Source organism: Chlorocebus sabaeus, chromosome 2, assembly GCF_047675955.1.
Source record: "Chlorocebus sabaeus isolate Y175 chromosome 2, mChlSab1.0.hap1, whole genome shotgun sequence".
Classification (NCBI taxonomy): Eukaryota; Metazoa; Chordata; class Mammalia; order Primates; family Cercopithecidae; genus Chlorocebus; species Chlorocebus sabaeus.
In genome coordinates, this window is record NC_132905.1 from 78,820,683 (window position 1) to 78,842,186 (window position 21,504).

The window sequence follows — 21,504 nt, forward strand, 5'->3', positions numbered from 1 at the left end:
GAAAATTACAATGGTCACTATGAAGTCAGATTACGTTTTTATGAGTGGGGTGTGTGTGTGTGTGTGTGTAAATGCAAAAATGCATGTGATCATATAAATGGCTTGAGAAGTTGTTTTGTTTTGTACTTCATCTTCCTGAACAATTATTCTAAATTTATTTAGTCAGTTCTATCATAAGACATTTTGATGAGTGTATTAGTCCATTCTCAGATTGCTATGAAGACAAACCTGAAACTGGGTAATTTCTAAAGGAAAGAGTCTTAATTGACTCACAATTCTACAGACCCTACAGGAAGCATGGCTGAGGAGGCCTCAGGAAACTTGCAATCATGGTGGAAGGTCAAGGGGAAGCAAGCATGTCTTCACTGTCCTCACATGGCCATCAGGAGAGAGAGAGACAGGAGTGCTACACACTTTCAAACGACCAGATCTCCTGAGAACGCTATCACGAGACAGCACTAAGGGAATGATGCTAAACCTTTAGTAATCACCCCCATGCTCCAATCACTTACCACCAGGCCCCACCTCCAAAATTGAGCATTACAATTCCACATGGTATCTGGGTGGGGACACAGAACTAGACCAAATCAATGAGTAAAAAGACTAAGATATTGAGAAAAGGTTAGCAACCTAGTAAAATAGAAAGACATGGAGGGCTATAGTAGCTTGCACACTTGATCTTGTGGGTGTCTCATATGTACATTCAAGAAACTGACATAGAAGACCTCCTACAGTCCCACAAAGCATTGGATCTAATTTAAATTCATATGGCCAACTGCTACTACTGTTTTTGTTTCTATGTACTATAATGACTAAATAAAGCATCAAGGAGAGCTTGATAACACTCTGGGGTGGGGGGTAGGGAATGGATGTTTTCTTTGTAATTGCTTTTGTTATTTTTTTCTTATTAACAATAAATCCATTAAATCCCAGGAAGCATCAATATTTCTTAACAAACAAGAATATAGAAAGGAGGAAAAAAACAAATGTGAGAATGTTGATTTTAATTAGTTTTGATTAGACTTGGAAGTAGGCAAAATAGATTTCTAGGTATCCTTTTGGTGGAGTGATGGCACGGTGTAAAGGACCCTCTGGTTTGATGGATTCCACAGCATTGCACAGCTTTGATTGGTTTTTAATCACTTAGAATAATTTATAATTCTCTCTGGTCAAAATACAAAGTATAATAATCCTACTGTGATGGAAATCACTGTGAAAACACTGTAATCCGTTTTTGTGCTGTAGAGATGAACTGTTTTGCCATCCTATTGAAAATATTGTCTAAAAATAAATACGTACCTATACCAATGATAGAATTTAATACTCTAATTGGATTTTATCATTATATATAAATATACACACACATATATATACACACATACTATATCTAATAATCTGATTTTAATTTAGGATCTGCTCAGCCATGAACTTTTGGTGCCCAGAAAATAGGAAGGACTTAGAAGAAAACAGTGCTGATCAAACAGTACTGGTCAATAAGTTACTTTAGCTTACTACTCCACAAAATGATAACTTATGTATGTTGTTGCCTAGAAATGATATAAAATATTTCTCCACATGTTTTCAAGTGAACAATGTGATGGGTTGACAGCTCTTTAATTAACTTAGAATTTGACTGTTTCATCCATCCAATGCTTACCAAAGCTTCTACACTAACGCAGTCTCTTATATGTGATGCTTATTAACTTTGCATTTTCCAGCTATCTTGACAGGAGGAAATTAAAAATAGAACTTTCTAAAGGTTAGTTAATTACAAATAATAAATTGTGTTATGCAAATGTGGGCTCCCCAAAATGATTTAATTCTCCAACAACCCATACTGAGCTGGTAAATTAAAACTTACCTTTTATTTACAGTGTTAAACTTTCAATCAAACTGAAGGTTACTCAATTACAAGAACATGTAAGTTTCTACATGTATTTAATCTTTTCCCTTCTAAGGAAACTAGGGTTCTAATTTTAGTCTTCTGAGGTATCCCTTTAGAGATTTAATTCAAAGATAATTTTTTTTAGCTCTGAACGAAAATCATTCCAATGCTTAATCTAAGGCTCAGAAGCAGATTTGGCACTCAGGGGATTTTTATTAACTCACTCCACAATCTTTCTCACCGTTATTTACATAATCTGGTGCATTTTGCTTCATTCTAATTCTCATTCTATTTCATCTAGCACAAGAATGATAGTAAAAATACCTAATAGGATATATATTTATATATATATACGTGTGTGTGTGTGTGTGTGTGTGTATGCCACATTTTAAGTTCACATGTACCAGGAATATTTAATAAAAATATCTTTCTGTTACTATTTGTATCAAAAATGATCCAAAGCCAATAATTTTATTTCCTCTACCTCTCTCTCCTTCCCTCTCTTCCAGATTTATCCTCATTTCCTCTATTCTGACACAATTCTAAAGGGGAGTGGAGATAATTTATGATAAAGTCAAACAATTAAAATGACAACTATCAAAACAAACCCTATAGAAATAGAGTAATAAAAATACTAAACACCTAGAAACCTATGATCATAAAATTATTGAGGTCTAATATTTAATTGAAATCTGAGCTCTCCAGCAGACACAGTGACACTTTCACCCCCACAGTCTCCAGGATAAGAAAACGTAGGGATAGAATCCTTACTGTTACATTGACTCTATCAGCTCCTCAAAGAATAGTGCTTCCTCTAAACAAACTTTATACATGATAAAGGATGATGCCTTCACCAGATTGATCGACTCTTAGTGTTTCTGTTTTCAAGAATTCATTATATTCTAAAGTAAATACATGGCGTTTAATTTTTTTTTTAATTACTACAGGACAAAATTATGGAAAGTCAAGTACTTACACAAACTCCTCATATACAGCTTAGATATCTTTACGAATTGTATAACTCTTCTTGGGACTCTGTTTTTAGAAGTCACGCCCTTTCTGTATTTTTTTTTTTTTTTTTAATTATGAACTTGCAAGTATAATAATCCTTACTTGTAATTCAGTCACATAACTCTTTAATAGCTCCCTTTATGAATGTATTTATGCCATTAATTTTTGTCATCACAAGGCAGAATTTAGTATCTAAGGAAGCACAAAGCCAGAGAAAAGTTACAATGTCATATTTCTAGTGATTTCTTTATAGAGCTAAACAACTAATTTTAAGAAATGAAAGAAGAAAAAGCTTCTGCTGTTTTCTTCACTATGCCTGTCCCAGTGTGTAGATAATCCTGATACAGGCTTTTCCTTCTGTCCAGGATATTAATTATGTCGCACCCCCATTGTATAGGTTCTCTCTCCATTGTCTTTATCCAGTATGTGTTTTCTGAAAATACATTACTCTTTCATTTTTTTGCTGTAGCTCTTCACTTTTTGCTTTCTCACTCACCCAGTGTACTTAATTTATACGTTACATAATTTTACATGTCTTTTGGATTGATAATTTCATCACTGAAATGTATTTAAATTCAAACCTTCCCCTGTCATCACAGTCATTTCTTTTCCTATTTATCCAGAGGCATTCAAAATAAACCTCAAGTAAATACTGTCATATATATTAAACAACAGATATTATACTATTCCTTCCTAAAGCCCTTTAAAGGTACCTCATAAGCTTTTTTTATAGGAGGGAAAACTTTCCTTCAATGAGTATAAATTTTAAAAGTTAATTTGGGATCTTTATCTCCGTTGCATCTGATTCTAGTCTCCAGGTAATTTTATTAAACAAGCTTCATATCCTTACTCTGAATTACATAACTGAAAGTCACTGATTTTTGTCTTCCTACCAGGTCTCCTGTATCCCATGTGTACAGGTGTCCCTTTTATATTCTAGCAGAGTGACCTATGCAGGTGAATTAAGTCTTTTCGCAAAGTTCTCCTGTTACTTCAGTTTCAACTTTTTCACTTAGATGTGTGATGTCTACTCAAAATTCTCCAACATATATATAGAAATCTTGCACCTATTAAGAGTCAATAGACCTTTTCTCTACCTCAGAGGAAAGCAGAGCATGACTGATTCGGTTGCAACTTTGGCGTATCCACTCCTAAAGTGAGTATAGTAAAGAGTTATTAAAGAAATATCCAGGGGAACAAAACTAGGTGATCTTGCAATCTTGTAACGGCCCAGTTCCCTAAACCCAGATGATGGCTTTGCGATTCCTTATGTAAATAGCTTTACAGAAATTTATGCACTGCTGTATGGATCAGCCAGGTCCCTGAGCTAGTAATGAAACTACCACCAGAGGAATAAGAAGAATAGGAGGACACAGACACAGGAGACCTTACAAGCAAATACTTAATATGTCTGGCATTTAGTATTTAACAGCAACTACTAAAAGTTATCAGGATGCGCTAGATTTTATGCTTAAATAATATTACAATTGTATTACAATCATGTGTTTGCATTACTATCCCTTTCACTATGCAGTAGGCTCCTCTGTAATCACTGCTTTTGTATCTTCAATGTCTAACACAACAACTAGCAAATCATAGTTGACAAATAAATGTTTGGATGAACTTCACAACTAACTAAATTAGGGGTAGTCCCTCTTTTGGATTAGCTCATCTAGTTCTAGTCTTCAGCTAAAATTATTCTTCCCTATTTTTTACGGTCCAAACTGTTTTTTCTTCCTGTCCTGGGAATCTTTTGAAAAAAAGAAATACACTAAATTTTCTTTTCATATATTCATATTCTCTTCTGAAGCAAGTACAATCATGTAGTGTAAGTCTCCAATTTTGTCTGTAACATTCACTATAATGTTTTGATAAACTAGGAGATTCATTTTATTCATGTACTTTGACGATGCTAGCAAATAGCATATGTTCACTGAATCGTTGATGAGGTAATAAAAGTTTGATGATACAGCGAGCCACAGTTACCATCAAGCTTTTCACTTTAGACTCTTTTAAGTCTTTGGCTGTCATAGCATCTGGCCTTATTACCTATTAATAATATATTAAAAATTCATATAATTTGCAAATAACATTTTACCATCAATTAACAATAATTCCATATATAAGTAAATCTGTGAAAATGGAAATGTTGATATCAGATGTATCAATATTTTCTTTGTGTCTTTTTGCCTATAAAATGTCATTATTCTAAATCCAAAGGATTTATCATTTTAGTTTTTTAATAGCTTACTTTTGAGAAGCTTTAGCGTCACAGCAATTGAGCAAAAAGTGCAGAGATTCTCATTTACTGTGTCCCCACAAGTATGCAGCCTCTTCCATTATCCCACAGCACCAGAGTGGTACGTTTGTCACAATCAATGAACCCAACCTGACACCTCATTATCACCCAGAGTTCATAACGGATGTTAGGATTTACTCTTGGTATTGTACCATCTGTGGTTCTAGACCATTCTATAATATATGTATCCACCACAGTAGTATCATACAGAATGATTTCACTGTCCTAATCATCTTCTGTGCTCCACCTATTCATCCCCGGCCTTCCCCATGGTTTCCCTTGGAAACCATGATCTTTTGAATGTCTCCTTAGTCGTGCCTTTTCCAGAATGTCAAATAGTTAAAGTTTACAGGAGATAGCCTGTTCAGATTGGCTTCTATCACTTAGTAATACGCATTTAAGTTTCCTCCACGTCTTCTCATGGCTTGACAGCTCATTTATTTTGAATATTGAATACATAACTAAATCCTTCAGTTTTGGCTATGCCGTGAGTTATGCATCCATTCACCTATTGAAGGGCATGCTGGTTGCTTCCAAGTTTTAGCAGTTATGATAAGGCGGTTATAAATATCTGTGTGCAGGTTTTGTGGAGACATAATTTTTAAATTAATTTGCACACTGCTGGTAGGAGGGAAATTGAAACAACCACTTTGGAATATTGTTTGCCTGTAACTTATGAAGTTGAACATATGATAAGCTATAAGCCAGCAATTCCACTCCTGCACACATATGCAACAGAGATGCCTACATACAAACACTAAAAACAAGTATTAGAATGTTCCTAGGAACATTAGTAGTAACATCTCCAAAGTAAAAGGAACCCACATAATAACAGTAGAATGAATAAATAAATACTAAACAGCTGTACCGTCCAACACAGTAGCCACCAGCCACATGGGACTAGTGAACACTTGATATCTTTGCCTCTTATTTTGCCAATATCATACTGTCTTCATTTACTGCAGCTTTTCTGTTTGCCTTGGTATGCTTTCCAGGTCTCTGAAATAAAGTTTATACCTTACATTTACTTGTGACACTTTGCCTGTATTGAATCTTTTAAAGCTGACAAAATACACTTCGTAGATAAAGAGACAGAGACTTAGGAAGGTTACGGGTGTCTCAGTGTGTCAGAACTGGTTTGTGTTAGAGTTAGCTCCTGGACAGGGATCTAGCTTCCTCTGTCTCCCTGGCTTATGATCTTTCTCCTGAAAGAAACTTTCCGGAGAGTTGTTCATTCTTTCAGAGCCAGGGTAGCTCTTATATCAAAATGTAGTGTAAAATTAATGGTGTACTATTTTACACTTTCCTGTATAACACTCACATTACTTTGGCCCAGAAAAAGATATACAATGTTTCACATGGGGTTGGTGAAAGAGAAAACTTTGTAGCAGATCGCTTTGCTATGTGAGATGATCTTCTTAATCTAGAAGGCAAAACAAAGCAAAAATCTCCTGGCTCCGCTGACAAAAAGATAATATTACATTTTATATGGAAATTGTTTTTATGCAAGCACATTTCCCTTATGTATAAAGTATAGTTTTGTAACAGTGTCCTTCAGAACTTACCATATCTAATTTGTCTGATGTCATGCCCTCAATTTGCAGAAATATAAACAGGTTTCTTCAGTAAAAATTTTGCTCTGTTTTGACAGTAGCTGGAATGCATTATGTTTAGCTCCAATATTGTTTGATTTTTTTAATGTCATAAATATTCAATATGGAAAAGTCTGTACAATTTTGTAATCTTTGAAGACCAAATATATATGCCTTCTGACTTGCACCCTTGTATACCTTAGATTAATTGCTTTATCTAAATATTCTTAGTACTAACTTTAGCCTGTGTAATTATGTCCTTTTTAAAATTTGTTGGCTTTTTAACATTATGTGTAAATATATATATATACACACACACACAAGCATATACATAAAATACTGTATATTATATGTGTATGTGTAGACACATACATACATATACATAGACATAGATACATGTCTATGTATATACACACAAATAAAATCTAAAAAAATAAATATAGCTTGAGTAACTATTTACTAATCAGTTATAGCTCCTTCCTCTCTGGGATTCCCTGGTGTGTCCCACTGCAAAGATAATAATCTTCATTCCCATCATTGTGGTTTTAGTGCTAATCATTCTCTGGTTTTTATTTTCAATTTCATTATTTATTCCTAAGCAATGTTGTCCAATGGATACATCTAGTGACTGAGAAATAAATTGCTTTGTTTATCAGATATTTCTGGTACATGATTTTCAACATAATTGGAGGAAGACTGACTTATCAGTTGAATAACCATTTTATACAATTCTTATGATACAGCACTGTATTCTCTTTGACATTGCGTTGAGTGACATTGCAGAGTAAGGCACCTCCCATTCATATGCACTTAGTTATGAAACAAAATTTCTCAGTGTTGCTAGTAAAAACCGAAATTATGGAGAGACTTAGTTCTGAAGTCTGTCTCACACTAACAGTAACTGATAGCCATATGGGACCAAATGAGCTATTGACAATTAGAGTTCATTTACTATTGTAAGTGGTGTGCGGTTCTAATATGTTAAGGTGTTGATAATCTATAATCATACATAAAGTTATGTAATATATTTATGCTGTGATCAGTAGCCTACATTAATAACTAAAATGGCACATCAAACCAAAATAATGTTTGGTTTCATAATGCTAAATGCCTTATGAGGCCAAGAGTTTAAAGAAATAAAATTTCACTTTACATTCATACTTTACATATCTGACAGCAACAAATATTACATAATACTTATAAAAAATAATTACAATTATGTAATATTTTACTTTGTTACAGAATTATCTGAAAGAAGTAGAATGAAATTGTGAGCTCAAGAAAAGGGTCATTATAAAATTTCTGTTAAAGAATACTTTTCTAATGTTCTTTAAAATTGATTTTGCTGGTGTTTTGGTATACAATAGCAAATTTTTGTATATGAATGATTACATGAATATATTATTTTATAATATTTACAATTATGTGAAAATTGTACAATATTTAATTTCTTAAGCTTAGAGCAGTTCATTTTAGAGAGAAACCATAAAAATGTTCAAGAAGGCACACAGCTTTAAAATATTTAAGGTGGACACGTGATTATGAAATCTTGGCTGGGCGCAGTGGCTCATGCCTGTAATCCCAGAACTTTGGGAGGCCGAGGTGGGCGGATCACCTAAGGTCAGGAGTCTGAGACCAGCTTGGCCAACATGGTGAAACACAGTCTCTGCTAAAAATACAAAAAAATTAGCCAGGCGTGGTGGCACGGGCCTCTAATGCCAGCTACTCAGGAGGCTGAGGCAGGAGAATCGCTTGTACCGGGAGGTGGCAGTTGCAGTGAGCCGAGATCACGCTATTGCACTCTAGCCTGGGCGAGAAGAGCAAAACTCCGTCTTAAAAAAAAACCAAAAAACTTAAGGCCTGATCTTACCATATGATTCAAATTTCATAGAACTAAGTATCCTGTTTTCAATTAGTCTAGTGCAATTTTAAAGTTTAAAATCATCGTTTAAAAATGTGAGAAAGTCTTTTTCATAGCCAATCTTAACTCCATAAATGATAACCAAGATTGGCATTAATTAAAGTCTGTTTCATGTGCTGTTTCTTCTCATGATGGAAACAACCCGTTCCAAACATTTAACTTGATCTTCTTTCAGTTTTCTGAGTCTTCTCAAATGAGTGGTAAATTTCTTTATCTGCTCATAATTTACATTCCAGTGGTTTTCAAGTAATTTGGTACTGTCAACAATGGAAAATCTAGTAAAGGTGACACAACACTAGTTTCAGCTAGTGGGGGGTACCTGAGAAAAAGCAAGCAAATTCTTGATTTCTGTGTTGAAATGTTAATCCAAAACACCAAAATTCCATGCTGTAGCCTGTCCTCCCCATATTCTCAGTTACCTGCTCATGCTCCTATCCTCCACTACTCAAGGGTTCAGTTCTCACTCGATTGCACAGCTGTGGAAGCACATTATCCTTCAAGTGCAGTTAGATGTTATTTTCTCTATAGTGAACAGAATTCAGCAGTCATAGATATCAGGTGTTACAGCTCCTCATTAAGCAAACTCTCAGGCCTCTGTCTGCTGAATTCCTGAAAAAAAATAAAATGTTAGGCTTTGCTCCAGGACTTAAATGGAAGCAAACCTCTACTGTCATGTAGGCTTGAAGTGCTATCAAAAACAAAATAACAAAAAACAAACAAACAAACAAAAAGCAAACACTGTTATATAGGCAGCTCTCTGCACCTGTGGTTTCCACATCTGTGGATTCAACCAACTGCAGATTGAAAATATTTAGAAAAAATAATGAATGATTGCATCTGTACTGAACATGTACAGACCTTTGTTCTTGTCGTTATTCCCTAAACAGTACAACAACCATTTACATAACACCTACATTATATAAGGTATTGTAAGTAATCTACAGATGATTTAAAATATAAAGAGGATGCACATAGGCTATATGCAAATACTACACCATTTTATAGCAAGAACTAAGTATCAGTGGATTTTGATATACTAAGGAGATACTGTGGGAATTAATCCCCTGAGTATAACTAGGGGTGAGTATACCTGAAAACTAGGTCCACCTATAATATTCCTGATCCACCTATAGTTATTGACGTTCCAAAATTGAAAATTATTTGTATTATTTTACATACTGAGTGGTAAGAAAACATAATGGATATATGCTAAAGTTCTTATCTAACTTACGTTATTTTAAACATACTTAAACCTAAAAAAAAATTGTGAAAGTGTTTCTCAATTCCTTTTATGATTGTGATGCAAATTCATTGCCAAATTTTAAAAGCTGGTATAGAAGTTAAAACTATAAACCAATTTAACTATGAATTGAGATGAAAAAGTTCTCATTCAAATATTACAAAAGTCATTTGTAGTTAAGCACATAAAACAACAGAAAACGAATCTAACACCAAGATCTGATTGTCTAATAGGAAACACACAAATCAGAGACTTCCACAGTAGTGAGCTTTACTAACAATTACAAGGACGCAAACAAACAAAATGCAGAGAGAGGCTTTGCACATCCTGCTCACTCCACAAGTTGTTCCTTCTCACGTTGGACACGTGCTATGTTCCCATTGGAACACGTGCTATCAGACTCAAAGAAAAGAGATCTTTAAATGAGGATTATAGGTCACCTAACAGGACAGGCTTCTTAAGTTATTTCATATCTTCATTTTTTTTCCCCCAGATAGTTGTTTAATTATGTAACATTCTTCAAGGAGCCATGTCTCATAAATTCACATAGTGTAAGTTTGTTTAACGTAGACAATTCTAAAACAGGAAAATCAGTGCTCAAAGCATTCAACAGATGAGGAATTTTCTCCTAACAAACTTTCTTAGACTGCTTGTCTAGAGGTTCAGTTATCATTTTTGCAAGACTGTAAGACTAGAACTTGTCTTCCTTCCCCAGAGCATCCAATCCATAGTAATTGGGGGAGAAATGAATTATTATAGCCCAGTTGTTTTAATTCCTTCTTTTTCAGTTCACGCTCTCAGATTTATCAGTATCTTGTTGCCCATATTTTCTTTCAACATCTGACTTCGATTATTTTCTTCAATAATTCACACTGAAGAATCAACCACTTAATACCCCAACAACCACCATCATTGAAACATCCATTGGAGGAAAAGATATTCCCTCTAAAAAGCATTTGTCCATGACTGTATCTTTTCCCTCATCTAAATTCTTTTAGTGGCTCAGCCAGGTGTGGTGGCTCATGCCTGTAATCCCAGTACTCTAGGAGACTGAGGCTGGTGGTTAGCTTGAGGCCAGGAGTTCAAGACCAGCCTGACCAACATGGAGAAACCCCAACTCTACTAAATATACAAAATTTATCTTTGTGTGGTGGCGCACACCTGTAATTCCATCTACTGAGGTGGCTGAGACATGAGAATTGCTTGAACCCAGGAGGCAGAGGTTGCAGTGAGCTGGGATTGTGCCACCGTACTTCAGCCTGGGCCACAGAGTGAGACTCTGCCCCAAAAATAATTATTTTTATGTATATAATTATATATATAAATTATACATATTTATATATTTAATTATATGCATAAATATATAATTATATGTATAATTATATATAATTTATATATAAAATATATAAATGAAAAATTATTTCTAATTATATATATATAGAGAGAGACAGTTCAATTGCTCCTTTTTCTTAACCATCCACAATTACACAATTATCTGAACTATTTTATTAGTCTTGATAAAGATATTTCATTATATATATAATTTTTTTCTAAGGCTAAATTCAATTTTTTCCCTAGCCAATTAGTCTTGGGGACTTCAACTTAGTATCTCCAAATTGTTCTCATACTGGAAAACTATTGCTTACAGTAAAGGAGCTGACATATGCTTTGTTGTACATAGAACTATTTTAAAAATATTAAAATAATGTTTGTATAACACACATCTATTTAAATTACACTAAAATCTTGAAGGAAATTACATTTCCTCATGTTCTACATAGCCCCGATGATTAGGATGGTAATTCTAGGCTGCTGTCCAGTAAACTGGGTTCCATCTGCTTTGCGAATGTAATAAAGAATTTGACTCTGTTATTGATGTTTGATCACTGACAGCTTTGTAGTCCCATCTTTCCCCTTTTCTGTTTTTTCCTGTACCTGAGAAACTGATGGGAAAACATCAGTGCTCCTTCTGCAACACTCTGTCATCAAAAGGCACCAAACTCTAGGCTGTAGTGTAAGCATTCATTCAAAGACCTTTACACAACATGGTGCTCCAACTGTAAGAATGCATGGGTCCAAGAACCAAGGGAAGAAGCAGGAGTGGCCCCTTGCACCATCATCCCTAGAGGCCCACTGGAGTATTTCTCTTACCATTTCTCATCAATATATTCTTTAGGATGAGACTTTCTAGTCCTCAAAGGGGTATATTCTCATCCATGGAAACAGGAAGTTGTGACTGAACTACAAGTTATTGCCTGACACCTTGGGATCCTTTTTCTAGGAATCAGTAGGCAAAAAAATTGAGTTCAAGCTTGTCATGGGCAACTGACTCTGATCGGAGGAAGAAACTAGGGCTGCTATTACATAATATGGGCAGTAGGAGTACATATGAAAGTAAGGTGATCTTCTTGCGTGTCTCTTGGTGACTGTGAATTAAAAGTGCAACAACACTAGCCTGAAAAGATCTTAGTTACTGGATGACCTGTCAGCTCAGGAGTGATATTTTAAGTCACTCATTTCCCCACTCACCGTGGAGTAAGCCACCCAGAGCAATGGAAGTTGTAGCTGAGGAAAAGTGGGTTTGTATTGAATAGTGCATAAGGAAGAAGATGAGTCCCACTGCAGCCTTGAGAATAACCACAGTGAGGTGGGCTATATTTCATCTCATCTTTCTCTTCAAAGTTTCATATCAGGAAGAGAAGCCCTCTAGAACCCTGGCAAAGTTGCTCCCAGGTGTGGAGAGAAAAGTGGCTACATTCAGTAAAAGGAGTAAATTGTGGTAGATGTGGCAGTAGGTCACTGAAATCATCCTTTAAGGAATTACTTGCTTTCTATCTGAGAGTCTCCTGCTTTTGTTCCTTCATCACCCCTGTCAGCTTTTGAGCCAAGGTCATGTTTTTCTCAAGGCAATTGTGTCACATACTGACAGAGCATGACCATTGCCACTCAACATGGGACTATGACAGTGACAGTGTGTCTCTGCTTCAGAGAACCATTGGAATGGCAGGAACATTGTCAGATCTGCACTGTGATCTGATGGTTCCCCAGCCAGTCCTGCTTTCCTCCTCTTCTACTTTCATTTTTAGATATTATTCCCCAATAAACCTTTTGAACATCCAGTTGCATCTCAGAGTCTGATTCACAGATTCTAACCTACTATACCTACTAAGCAGGCAATTGTGTTTTGTTTTATTTTTTGGTGTGTATCCACACAGCCCACTTTAATTCTTCCTCTAATTCTCACAGAGATTTTCATAACTGATTATACAGGGGTGATCTTTATTGTCTACGTATCTAGAGCTTAATTTTTTATTTTTATTTTTTATCTTATTTTCTCTCAGATGGAGTCTCACTCTGTCACCCAGGCTGGAGTGCAGAAGTACAGTCATAACTCACTGCAGCCTGAAACTCCTGGACTCAAGAGATCTTCTCACCTAAGCCTCCAAAGTAGCTGAGACTGCAGTTGTATGCCACCATATTTGGCTAATTTATTATTATTATTATTTTATAGAGACAGGGTCTTGCTCTGTTGACCAGGCTGGCCTTGAACTCCTGGGCTCAAGCAATCATCTCACTTTGGCCTCTCAAAGAGGTGGGATAATGGACATGAGCAACCATGCCTGGCAGGTTTATTTTCTTGACCATAGAACAAAGACCCTGACTATAGCTCCCAAATCTGTAAATTTCCAGATGTCACCTCATGAAGGCTGGAACTCATGTCTTCTGCTCAGTTTATAGTTTTTAACTGCCTATTGGTAAATTTGTCCTTACCTTCTTCCATTAAGGTTTTACTTCTGCAAGGTGAATTGCAGTTGATTTCCAAATAGCAACATGGCTGACATTCTTATCAGTAATCCATTCTTAACCTTGCCTGGGAGGGAATTCTAGTGCTTAGATAACACCAGTGAGAGGCATGTTGTTATCCCATGGGCTATCCTTTTCAAATTTATGAGTGATCTACTGTGTTTCTGTTGTCCCCTTCTTCTTATTCTTCTTTTTTTTTTTTGAGAAGAAGTCTCACTCTTGTCACCAAGGCTGGAGTGCAGTACCACGATCTCGGCTCACTGCAACCTCTGCCCCCGTGTTCAAGCAATTCTCTGTCTCAGTCTCCCAAGCAGCTGGGATCACAGGCGACTGCCACCACACCCAGCTAATTTTTGTGTTTTTAATTGAGACGAGGTTTCAACTCCTGACCTTGTGATCTACCCGACTAGTCCTCCCGAAGTGCTGGGATTACAGGTGTGAGCCACCGCACCTGGCCATCCCCTTATTTGAATGTCTTTCTTTGGACATACACAGAAGATGTGATCAATATTTGTGGCTTCAGAATCTTCTGTTATCTTATGGTAGTCGGGACAATTTTAAAAAACTGCCAGTAACAAGGTAGCAAGTTGTCATTTCTTTTCTTTACTTTTCTTTTCTTTCTTTTCTTTTTTTTTTTTTGTTTTTTTGTTTTGTTTTGTTTTTTTGTTGTTGTTGTTGTTGAGGTGGATACTTGTTCTGTCACCCAGGCTGGAGTATAGTGGCGAGATCTTGGCCCACTGCAACCTCCACCTCCTGGGTTCAAGCAATTCTCCTGCCTCAGCCTCCCAAGTAGCTGGGACTACAGGCAACTGCCACTACACCTGGTTAATTTCTTGTATTCTTAAAGTAGAGATGGGATTTCACAGTCTTAGCCAGAACAAGTTGTCTTTCAGATAGGTTTTAATGGACAATTGCCTCAAGAGTTTTCAGGTTCAAAACCCAAGAGGCCCTCCTGAGTCATGAAATTTGCTTTCTGTCAAAAAATCAGGTTCACATCTCCTTTGCAGATACTTCTATTATTATCTGAGCAACTGAGTCATGATGTCCCAGGGCTGACCCACGCATCTGTCAATCTTAATTCCGTTTAGGGCCCCACTCAAATTCAGATTTTGTTCTAACTTCAACAATTCAACACTTAAAGTTAATAGAATAACATAGTGCCTTTTACATATTAAAACATTAAAAACTAAGCTAAATTCTTCTTTGACCAATGCCCACAATTTCATTCTCTCCCTCAAGCAATCATCATGATAAGTTTGGCATGTCCTATACCTACTCCGCTAAGAAGTGCCAAAGGCTTTGATACAAATTAGTGGGGAGAATTCTAACGGAATTTGGAAAAATAGAATGTGGACCGAAAAACTAATTTTACCTTAAAGCATAAACTTTTATGGCAATAATTCACATTTAAAGATTCTGTATTTAGTAAAATTTTAAAATCTAAGCATTCTTGATACACTTGGCAGCCTGGAAGACTATTCCCTTAGCTGCATAGTTTAGCTAATTCCATTTAGTGGTCCACATAGCAAATTCAAACTTACCTGCCTACCTAGTACTATACTAAATTATTCACAGAAGTTGTATATGAAGGAAAATACTAATTCCTAAGGTGCTTGGTGGAAGTGGACGCCAGTATGCAAATTTTTGCAAATAGCTGCATCATGCATACCAAATAAAATGTATTTTATAAGGCTGCAGGGTCCTCTTAAATAAATAGATCTGTTAAGCTAATAAAACATTGGCACAATAAAATAATCTATTTAACAGGTTTCTGCTGTGTTTTGCTAAATTGCCTTGACAAATTTGCAATCACAGGGCTTGGAGTTTTCTAAAACTTAATGATTTGAATCATCATCAGGGATATTTAAATTTTAATGTTCTTATTAAATACAGACTCTCCAAATGTGACTTTTTGTGAGAATGTGTTTTGCTTCGAGGTAAAGTTTGACTACAGAGTTTGACTCTTCAAATCGCATTTAGAGACTGAGTATTGGACATTATGTCATACTCATTAACTTGGCAGTTTGGATATTTGGACAAAAAATTTACTTTTTATTAAACAGAAAGTTTTGATCAATTAGTTCAACCGATTAGTTTCATTTGCTATGGTCCAGTTGTAAAATTAGAAATATTTATTTTCTATATTTATGTTACATGTTTTAAAAACATAATGTTAATTGTTAAGTAATGTGTTTTGGCTATCAAAGGCTTTTGTATGTCTTCTGCCAAGCATCCAAAAGGAAAGAGAAAAGCAATTTTGTTCATTCTGCTTTAGTGATCTCTTTCCAAAACCACTGTTCCTGAAATATGATTTTTAGCAAGTGGAAACTTTAGGATTTTCTTAAAACTGCAACATGCCACTGGGTATTTTAAGAAAATATTCAAGGCTAATACTTAATTTGTGGCAATGTCCTTAATTAAGTTATGGGTATTATTTTTCATTTATTTGTGAACAGAAAACTTGCCATTGTCCTATATCTTTTTAAGATATCTGTAAAAGAAAAATAGCATTAAGTACCAGAAATTCTGTGGTCCATTTGATTCACTTCATTGTGAGGGTTGGCACAGAGATATTGGCTGGATTTACACACAATTTTTATTTGATTGTTGGTTTTCCACTTACGATTTGTTTAGTAGAGTTGTGCAGGTGTTAAATCATAAATATCCTTGATTTCCTTATTTTTCCTCTAACCTTGAGAGGTTATATCAGAATAGCCTTCCTTCTTTTCTTTTCTTTTTTCTTTCTTTTTGTTTTTTAAGTCGGAGTCTCACTCTGTTGCCCAGGCTGGAGTGCAAAGGATGGTCTCATGCTGGTGCCAACTCTCACAGTGTTGGAGGACTGTTGGGAAGGCATGATTCGTTTTGACAGGTGATGACATGAGATTTGGGAGGGGCCAGTGGCAGAAAAAAATGGTTTGACTGTGTCCCCACTCAAATCTCACCTTGGATTGTAATAATCACCATGTGTCAATGGCAGGGGCAGGTTGAAATAATTGAATCATGGAGGTGGCTTCTCCCATACTCCTCTCATGGTAATGAATAAGTCTCATGATATCTGATGGTTTTGGAAATGGGAGTTCTCCTGCACAAGCTGTCTTGCCTGCCACCATGTAAGACATGACTTTGCTCCTCATTTGCCTTCTGTCATGATTGTGAAGTCTCCCCAGACATGTGGAACTGTGAATCAATTAAACCTCTTTCCTTTATAAATTACTTAGTCTCAGGTATCTCTCAGCTGTATGAGAACAGACTAATACACTAGAACAAGAGAGAAAAGGAGGCAAATATGTCAAAAACTTTGTTGTGATAAGAAAATGGATGAATGTCAATAAAAGCATTTTAGCTGCTCTGTATTATTTTCTCTTACCTTAAAGAGGGCTGAGGAGGATTGGTTGCCTAAATTAGAAACTCTAATTTGGCTGGGCACTGTGGCTTATGCCTGTAATCCTAGCACTTTGGGAGGCTGGGGCAGGTGGATTGCCTGAGCTCAGGAGTTCGAGACCAGTCTGGGCAACATTGTGAAACCTTGTCTCTACTAAAATACAAAAAATTAGGCGGGTGTGGCAGTGTGTGCCTGTAGTCCCAGCTATTCGGGAGGCTGTGGCAGGAGAATTGCTAGAATCCAGGCAGCAGAGGTTGCAGTGGGCTGAGGTCGTGCCACTGAACTCCAGCCTGGGTGACAGAGGGAGACTCCGTCTCTAACCAAAAAAAAAAAAAAAAAAAAAAAAAAAAAAAAAAAATTCTATTTTAGGGAATTTTAGGGGTAGCAAACCAAGATAAATGAGAGTTCTGCTGCAGTTGTTATGTTTGAAACAAAGCTTCTGTATTTGGCTAATTTTTTTTAACCGAGTAATCTGTAATTGATGAATAACTTATGAGTGTAGTTGCACCAGAAAATCATAACAATTCACATAAGCCTGAAGGGGGTACATAGATACACCATGAAAATATGGAATACAAGCTGATGAGACCCAAGAATTCGTAGTTTTCCTAAACTGAGTTAGTCTATTCCATGCATGCTCATCTCTTGTAACCATACAAAATCTTCCCTCAGTATCCATGGAGAACTGGACACAGCCATGTGTTTTTTTGTTTGTTTGTTTGTTTGTTTGTTTGAGACGGAGTCTCGCTCTGTCACCAGGCTGGAGTGCAATGGCACAATCTTGGCTCACTGCCACCTCCGCCTCCCAGGTTCAAGCGATTCTCCTGCCACAGCCTCCAGAGTAGCTGGGACTATAGTCACCCAGCGCCATGCCCAACTAATTTTTTGGTTTTTTAGTAGAGACGGGGTTTCACTCTGCTGGCCAAGATGGCCTCGATCTCTTCACCTCGTGATCCGCCCGCCTTGGCCTCCCAAAGCGCTGGGATTACAGGCATGCGCTGCCGTTCCCGGCCCCACTTAGATCACTTCTAGAAGGAAATTAGAGGATTTTTTGATAGAAAAATTGATCTTAGTAATAATACATACACGATACCAGCATTTGGGAGTTCACAAGTGAAACACATTTGGCTCTGATTCCCATCCATCTAAACATGCTGTTGACATTTTCTCTCTATCAATATCCAGAAAGTTTCCAGTTAGTTCACTCTCCATGAATATACAGCCTGGGTTCTCTAGATATCAAATTACAAATTAAAACATAAAATAGAACCACAAACAGCACACAAATACAGTGACGAAATTGGAGACAGTAGAGATAATGCAGGGAACAGGAAAAAATTCAAATCAATAAAAAAAAAAAATTCTCCACTAAAAGCAGATTGCTGTTGCACACATGAAAACCACAACAGCATAATCTAAAAAAACAAACAAAAAAACCCCAAAAATAATAGAATATAATACTTTTAACATTAAAAAATAATTAATTAATTGATATTATTGCTGAAATTGTCACAGTTTTTTTTTTACTCCAGTAGTTTGGCGAGAAGGAGGGAGTAGCACCCAGGCGCCTTTTCACTCCCTTAGCCTGGCGAGCAGGAAGGAGTGTTACTGCAGCTCTTTTACTCCAGCCACCTGCAGCTTGGCGAGCAGAAGCATTACAGTTCTTTTGCTTCCTCAATTCGGCAAGTTGCAGGTTCTTGTTCTGCAACCAAGAGGAATAAGGTACGCGTACACAGGAGAGTGAGTAAGACAGAGTAGAATTGTACTGAGCGGCAGAAAGGTCTCAGCAGTGAGAGCGGTCCTGAAAGCAGGTTGCCGTCTGTGAGGTTAAGTCCAGGATTTTTAAGGGCTTAGAATAAGGGAATGCATGCAGATTGGTCCATGGTGGGCTTGGAAAAGGCACCATTCGATTGGTTAAAAGGCATCATTCAGAAGGAACCAATTGTCAGAGAGAAGGTAGGATGGGAATGGAAGTTCTCACTCTAGTCCTGTACTCTATCCGGAACTGGCAGCTCGGTTTTCAGGCTTCAGACTCTCCTTGGCCTGAAGGTTGAGTTTCACTGGGACCCGTCCCTGTCTGCTAGGAATTCGTCTGTCTCCTGTCACTATAAAAATCTACCAGAAATAAGAACAAATATACTTTAACATACACATAAATATTATAATATGTAAATATTTAATATCTAACATAATATATAAAATATGTATAAATATATAACCGTATCATAATAGTTAATAATTTTATTTTAGTTAAGAATAAAACATTTGTAATCCTAGCACTTTGGAAGGCTGAAGTGGGAGGATCACGAGGTCAGGAGATCGAGACCATCCTGGCTAACACAGTGAAATCCCGTCTCTACTAAAAACACAAAAAAATTGAGCCAGGCGTGGTGTGGGTGCCTGTCATCCCAGTTATTTGGGAGGCTGAGGCAGGAGAATGGCATGAACCTGGAAGGCAGAGCTTGCAGTGGGCCAAGATAGTGCCACTGCACTCCAGCCTGGGCAACAGAGCAAGACTCCATCTCAAAAAAATAAATTAATTTAATTAAATTAAAATATTTGTAAAATATATTTATAAAATATGAAAAGGCAGGTTTTAAAAAGAAAAGACTGGCCAGGTAGGGTAGCTCACGCCTGTAATTTCAGCACTTTGGGAAGCCAAGGTGGGAGGATTACTTGAGGTCAGGAGTTTGAGATCAGCCTGGACAACATGGCAAAACCCTATCTCTACTAAAAATACAAAAATTTGTCGAACGTGGTGGTGTGTGCCTATAATCTCAGCTACTCGGGAGGCTGAGGCAGGAGAATAACTTGAATTCGGGAAACGGAGTTTGCAGTGAGTGGAGATCGCACCACTGCATACTCCAGCCTAGGCGACAGATGGAGACTGTCAAACCAAAAAAAAAAAAAAAAAAAGAAGAAGAAGAAGAAGAAGAAAAGGTTAAAACAATGTAACTAATTCAGCAAAATTACTATTAGAAATTCAGACTTTCAGAAGGAAATAAACCTGAAGTAGGGAATATCATCAAATAGAGCAAGAACATTGCCTTGAACAAAAAGGACATGGTCTGCAGATTGCAATGGTTGACCAAGTAGCCAGGAAAAGCAGTTTACTCCCCATCACCCCTTTATGCCAAACATTCATAAATACACAGACAATGTGTGCCTCTGTGAAATTATAAAACACCAGTGGTAGGGAGAAAACCCCAAATTCTTACATAGAGGAAAAAAATTAAACAAAATAACAATAATGACTAAAAGATCAAACAAAGTAATCAAGAAAAAAATTTGTATGACTTACAAAGATGAATGTTTATTGCTGAAATGCAATAGTGTATTCTGAATGCTGAGGGAAATTATTTCCAGCCTAGAAGTCTATATGAAGCCACATTATTAATCAAAGATCAGGGAGATTAAAAGTATTTTGAGATAGGTAAGTAGTAGAAAGCTAACCTGTCCTGCACTCTTGGCTTAGGAAGCTACTAGAGAATCTGCTTGGTCAAAATGAGAGAGCAAAGAAGAAAGATAAAAGTCAAGCTCTAAAAGGAAACAGGAATCCAGGATGGGAGAAAAGGAAAGCTTTGACAGTGATTCGGAGAGCCATTATTCCCGCTTGGAGAAAGAGGGTGCCAGCATATCCTTCCAGGAGTAACGGGTGGGAGTGATGTTATCTGATGCAATCGAATCTGTACAAAACAGTGTTGCGAAGTGTTTAAGAACTGCAGATGTTCCCAGCTACTTGGGAGGCTGAGGCAGCAGAATGGCGTGAACCTGGGAGGCGGAGCTTGCAGTGAGCCAAGATCGCGCCACTGCACTCCAGCCAGGGGGACAGAGCGAGACTCCGTCTCAAAAGAAAAAAAAAAAAAAGATGTGATCATTACAGAAACTTAAGCTTTTGGGGCAAAAAAGAAACATTTATTAACTTTGGAAAAAAGTTATAAAAAATAGAAACATATTCATAAGTAGTTTACTCATATGTACTCATAAATGGTTTCTAGGATCCGTTTTGCAGAAAGAGCTAAAATTACAGTTTCTAGTATCTCCTTACCAGGCCTCATTACCAGGACACAATTGAAGATTACTAGCTTTCCAGTGAAATATGAGAGAATCCTCTGTCCTGGTACCGTAGATTGAGGCTGTCTGATGGAAACTTTCCAGAGGTGCTTCAGAATTCCAGTGGCTTTAGGGAGAACTTTTGAAAACCACTCACTTCTATGCTGCAGGGTAAGATATTTGGGGCCACTTACCGAATTGTTCCCTAAGCTAACGATTATGTGAGCCTCTAATTCCCTGCATTAATCTATTCATATGGAACATGTGGGCTGTAGACTGGATTTTGTTTTCCGGATCGTGTGACAAATACAAGATAT